Raw genomic sequence first — 6523 nt, 5'->3', positions numbered from 1 at the left:
GCTGAACCTTTGGCATTTGTTACCTTAAGAAACACAACCCTGAAGATGTATGTTGGGGACTGCTGCTGTGAGAAATGAATAAACATCCTTTCACTCCTTTTCCCTGACATCAAGCAGAAACGAGAAAGGGAAGTTGACAGAAGTCACACACAAAAGTGAAGAGCTCTGTAGAAACATCTTTGGATTCTAATCTGGACTGACAGCTATCCTATTTGTTACTAGTGTTATGTATAATGGACAGATAAGTCCTGCTTCAAAGTCAGAATAACCCTCTGTTTGAATGTTTTAAAGACAAAATTAGTAGGCCTCATTCCAGCCTCCTGAACCAAAGTACACAAGAATCAAAAATCTACTTGGGCAAGTAGTGGTTCAAGATAACATGCTAAAAAATGCAGCAAAAATCCCACAAAGTAAATTGAATTATTCATGCTAGTCTAAGAGAATTACCACATCTATTACATGTATGGCCTTAGGGAAATTATTAATATTAATATTAAGGTATACATTTATACTGTTGAGACATTTTAATATGTGGATCACAAAGAAAATTAAGGCAACTTTTCACCAAACACAGAAATTGTTTGCGATATATGTTTCATTAGGCTTGGATATAATTTAACTGTAATTGATATAATCACACTTTTATTTCCACAATTTCAAAATTGACATGTATTTATCTATTTCTAAAGCTGATTTTTTTCATGACTTTTCAGTCGTAAAATTGCCCAGATATTAATTATTTATCAATATCCTTCCCAAGTAAAGCACACATGCCAAACTTCAAGGTTAATTTCTGCAGCAGAAATTTAGACATCATTTATTATCTAAAATATTTTTTCTCTATTAGGTCTTGGAGAAGAACGCTGCCACTAATCCAGTAAGATGTAAGATTTCTAAAACAGCAACTAGGTAATGTTGCAGAACCCTTAAAATGGATAATAAGGCACTGTGTTTTCTTGGGTCAGATAAAGGTAGGTCTCCAGGCCCTTTCCCACTGGAGCAAGAAATGGCAAAAATGGTCCTCCTGGAGAACAATGAAAGGCATCATTGCAAGATTAACATTTCTAGAGACTTCTAAACTCTCTTTTGGTGGTGACCTTTGTTGGTATAAATCTTGGGCAAAGGGGAGAGAAATAATGGTAATAGATGAAGCAAGGGACAATTTACATTAGACGAATATTTGGAATCCCATGTAGTTTCTTTTCAATGGGTACTGAATATTTGCACAACAAGGCACCATAACACAATCCTGTTCCAACAAACAGTCTGCTGCTACTACAGACCAAGCTATCAGGAAGGGAAATGGAATCTTGCAAACATGAAAAGAAAGGCTTACAAACACATTGGAAAGGAGATAGGACCAAATTAAATGCAGCTGAAAAAAAACCCCAAAAAAACGGAAAAATTGAGACATTTACTGACTAGCAGAAAATGGTCTGTAAGGAAATCAGGTGCAGGGCAAAGGACTAAACATGTCAAAACTAAGCTCACAGATGCTGTGAAGTCACAGGAAAAACTCAAGGATGAAGACAAGACTTTGAGGGGAAGATACGAGAAACATGGATACTGGGAAAACAAAAAATTTTGTCGCCAAACAGAGCCATCAAAAGGCATGGGATGCCATCAAGCGCAGAGACATGCACAAAAGCTTGCCAAAATTCATCCACAAGGAAATCCTGCAAACAGAAAAGAAGGACTTACAAACACGCTGGAATGAAGATAGCATCTAAGGAAATGGAACTCAAGAAAAAAAAAAGAAAATAGGGAAATTTACTGACAACAAGAAAACAGACCAGTACTACATCAGGTGTAGTACAAAGGGTGAAAACAATCCAAAAGTAGGCTCACAGATGATGTAAAGGCAGGGGAAAAAGTCAAGGAGGAAGACACAACTTGGAGGGGAAGATACGAGCGACGTGTCATGGATACTTCAAAAAAAAAAAAAAAAAGAAAATCTCTTCCCCAAATGCAAAGCCATCAAAAGGCAGGCCATATGCCATCAAGTGCAGGCACATGCAGAAAAGCTTGCAAAATTGATCCCCGCCGAAGGCCAAAACAGAAAAGAGGGACTTACAAACACGCTGAAAGGCAGATACCATCAAAGGAATTGCAATTGGAGAAAAAAAGAAAATTTGGGAAATTTAGTGACTACAAGAAAATGGCCCGGGATGATATCAGGAGCAGTGTAAAGTACCAAAACATGCTAAAACTAAGCTCCCAGAGTTTGCAAAAGCAGGGGAAAAAGTCAAGGAGGAAGACACAACTTGGAGGGGAAGATATGAGGGATGTGGCCTGGATACTTAAAAAAACTAAAAATATCTTTCCCAAAGTCAAAGCCATCAAAAGGCATGGCATGCCATCAAGTGCAGGGACATGCACCAAAGATTCCTCTATTGGTCTCCATTGAAATCGCAAGATTCCGTTCCCCGGAATCTTGCAAACCCAAGGGAAACGGAATCTTGCGAACCCAAAAAGAAAGGCTTACAAACACATTGGAAAGGAGATAGGATCAAATGAAAAGCAATTGCAAAAAATCCCAAAAAATCCCAGAATATTGGGAGAGTTAGTGTCTCCAAAAAAAACTTCTGTGAGGAAATGAGCTGCATTGCAAAGCACCAAAAGAGGCCAAAACTAAGCTCACAGATGTTGCAAAAGCAGGGGAAAAAGTCAAGGAGGAAGACACTACTTGGAGGGGAAGATATGAGGGACATGGCATGGATACTTGAAAAAAAAAAAAAGTGCAGGCACATGTAGCAAAGCTTGCCAAAATTGATCCCCATTGAATTCGCGAGATTCCATTTCTCTTTCCGAAAGGAAATGAAATACCTGTCTATAGAGGCTTTATCATTGCAAGGTCAGCAGAGAACCATCACAACAGCCACTAGGATGTTGTCTCAACACAAGACTACCTGCACCATTAAAGCTCTGCCTGGTAAACACTGGCCTGAAAAAGATTTTCAGCTTTCAGCTGTATGTTATATTGATAAGACTAAACAGTTTTCTAGTGTCAGGTTTTTGTTTATTCTATCATACTTCAGAATGTGACCATCTCAGAACTTTTCTTTTAGGCCAAAAGATGCACTGCATTCTCTAGGTGTTTCATTATAACCAGTGATTTCATATTTTGTTCCAGATCTCTAAAAAAAAAACCTTAAAATTTCACAATCAATGCTCTCAGAGGATCACTTAAAATACACCCTGTAGGTGCCTATATGCCCTTTAAATTAATTTGGGAGGCATCAACCAACTTCTACTCTAGGCTGTATAATTTTAAAATTGTACCACATTTTTAAGGCCGCTGATTTCTAGCACCCCTTGTCTGCTTTTAAATATATCATTGAATATAATTTTGTCAGGCAAGATCTACTTTCCTTTGACTGCATTAAATATTTTCAGTTTCTGATTAACGAAGTCTCAGAAGAAATATTTAATCTCTTGACTGAGGTCAGAGCCATACTGATAAGAATAGAAATACTTATTTCTTTTACTCCATTCTTTTCCAATATTAGAATTCTTATGCCAATTTTCAGGAGCTACTACTTCTGTTTTACAAGGGTTTTTTAAAAAACCTAATAAAGTTGTTTCTTAAAATGAAAAGGCTTTTGCAGACAGTTCTTATATCTCTTCAGGATAAGACAGAAATGACAAAAGGCACATAAATAGAATGCATGTTTTGGCAGTTAGGATGGTATCTAAGTATTTCTTCTTCCAAACATGGAGAATGAGACTGGAATCATAGAACGAATCCAAAAAGCTGCAAATTATTAACATGGTTTGAATAAAGCACATCATTTGCTGAGCCCACTCATGAACTAAAAGATACAGTTTTGATAGCATATGAAATTGACTGAAGGCAGTGTTGGACTTTCAGAGATATCTGACTACACAATACGTACCATAATCTGTGACACTAACCCTGTTGCCAACCAATGTTTACAAACTTTTAGGATCTACTCCAGCATTTGTAAACTGCATGTATTTCATGGCCAGTTCACTTAGGGAAATTCACAGAATTGTGGAATAGGTAATGCTGGAAGGGACCACAGTGGGTCATCTTGTCCAACCTCTCCTCTCCAGCAGGATCATCCTAGAGAACATGGCACAGGATTGTGTCCAGACAGCTCTGCAATACCTTCAGTGAGGGAGACTTCACAACCTCTCTCGGCAATCTGTTCCAGTGCTCAGACAATTGCACAGTAAAGAAGTTCTTCCTCATGTTCAGTTGTAACTTCCTGTCAATCAGTGTCTTCCCACCACCTCTTGTCCTATTGCTCGGCACCACCGAGCAGAGCCTGGCTCCATCCTCTTGGCACCCTCCCTTCAGAAACTGAGAGACATTGATGAGGTCCCCTCTCAGTTGTGCCTTCTCAAGGCTGAACAGGCCCAGCTCCCTCAGTCTTCTCATAAGAAAGATGCTCCAGTTCCTTAATCATCTTTGTCACCCTTCACTGGACTCACTCCAGGAGTTCCATGTCTCTTGTACTGAGAAGCCCAGAACCAGACAAGCACTCCAGATTCAGCTTCACCAGGGCTGCAATTACTCATCCTGACAACTTACGTTCAGCATGTAGAAATCAGCCTTGAAGTATCAAGGTATATAAAGCCCATCTGTATTTTCAAGAGTATGGTCAAGCCAATTGTTTCTGGAGGAACCATTCAATTAATAAAATTCACATTATCTTACTGAGTTAGAGACACAATGGGGAGAAAACCAGCTTTTTCTGTGACATTTCTATTGAATTAATAATGCAATAAAAGCTGTTTTGGTAAAAAAGAAATCATCACATGCACATCTAAGATTATCTGCAAAAGCAAAAACTAATTAAATAATACAGTCATTAGAAAGAAATAAATTTTGAGAATTGATCTCATAAACCTTTGGATTTAAATTTCAAAAGCACATATACACTATCTCACATTTCCCCAAATAAAATTGCATACTAAAGTAACAGAAAATCCTCTTTCTGAAGAAGGTCCAACTTTGTATTATGCAGCTGACACATGTTTAAAGAAGAGAGATTGGAAGTAATATAAACATGAAGAAAGTTAAAATCCCATCACTGAACATTGATGCTACATATTTAAATCCATAGTAATACTGGGTGATGAGATCTGCTGATAATTCTGAGAATTTAGATATTATGAATAGAAACACTATGGAAGTTCTACATCTTGAAGTGTTACAGTGTTATTTTATTCTAGTAAATTAGCATGTTAGTGAAAGAGACCATGTGATTAATATGCAATACTCTGCTAAGCGAGCTCTTAATTAGGCTAACAATTTAGGAGACACGGGAAATAAAGGAATTAATTTAGCACTTTGTACATGATAAAAATTAAAAGTTAATGCTGTTCATGCAATGAATAAGAGTGGAGCCAGATGGCATAACCTATGAAAAAAGGCGACACAAAATTTTCATTAAACTGCAATGTGAACAGCATCTTGTCTACTAATTAGCAAAACCTGATGATCCCACTTTCAGTATATCTAACATATGTAACATATGCACTTCAGCATATGTAGAACTTTCCATAATAAATATTGATAAAGATACCATACTATTTATCTGATCTTTTTCCCTTGGAGTTCTTATACAGAATTTGAAGTATACAATACTGAGTTCCTATTCAGCCAGAAATATTAATTACATGGAAAGGGAAGCAAACCACAACATTTTTCCAGTTAACATGTGGCAGTGAAGTAGCACAGACCTGCAGCATCATGCACTGTTAAAGGAAAAAATCAGAGACATAGACCATGCCCCAGAGTACTTTTATTTCAACCATTAAAAAGAATCCTCTATCACAAAAAGGAGCAAAACAGCAATGCATTAACATATCCCCTGAAACAGGCACAAAAATAAAAATCTAAGCAGGGGTGTGGGGCATCAGTGCAACAGAATGATAAGAAAGCAAGATTAGAAATGTCTGAAGATTAGTAACAGAGGTTTGATAGTCATAACTTTACTATGATAGCCACTTGGTGACCTAGGACCCAGAACAAGTTGCTACATTAACACAAAACTCAGTGCAAGACCAAACCTCAGTCATTTTTGTTACTTTATTTGCAGCTCTGTTTTCAAGATAAATTACTGTATTTAACACTTAATAATTACTACCTGTCCAAATCCTCACTTCTCACCTTCTACACCTTCTGCAAGCATGAAATAAAATATCTGGACTTAAACATTTGTTATGGTGTTAATTGGAGTTGTTTTATCTCAACCTACGCTCATTTGTGATTTGGTGAGTTTGCCTGACAGAAATAACACTGAAATTACAGGCTCCAAATTCATATCTCCTCATATCTCTATTCTAAGTAAAACTACGTGAGGAATTTTCTCCTCATAAATTATGGCATAAATTATATGTCATCTAAATAGATATTTGTCATTCTATTGCCTCTCATAAGGATATGTCCATAATACTTGTCACATTGATGTACAATAATTTGCACTAACAAGTAGGAGCTAAAAAAATTCAATTGGAATCCAAATCACATCCTTGTGTTGGAGATGGTTGG

This window comes from Geospiza fortis, unplaced genomic scaffold (assembly GCF_000277835.1).
Source record: "Geospiza fortis unplaced genomic scaffold, GeoFor_1.0 scaffold40, whole genome shotgun sequence".
In the NCBI taxonomy this organism is placed as follows: Eukaryota; Metazoa; Chordata; class Aves; order Passeriformes; family Thraupidae; genus Geospiza; species Geospiza fortis.
Note: the sequence above shows the minus strand (reverse complement) of the source record.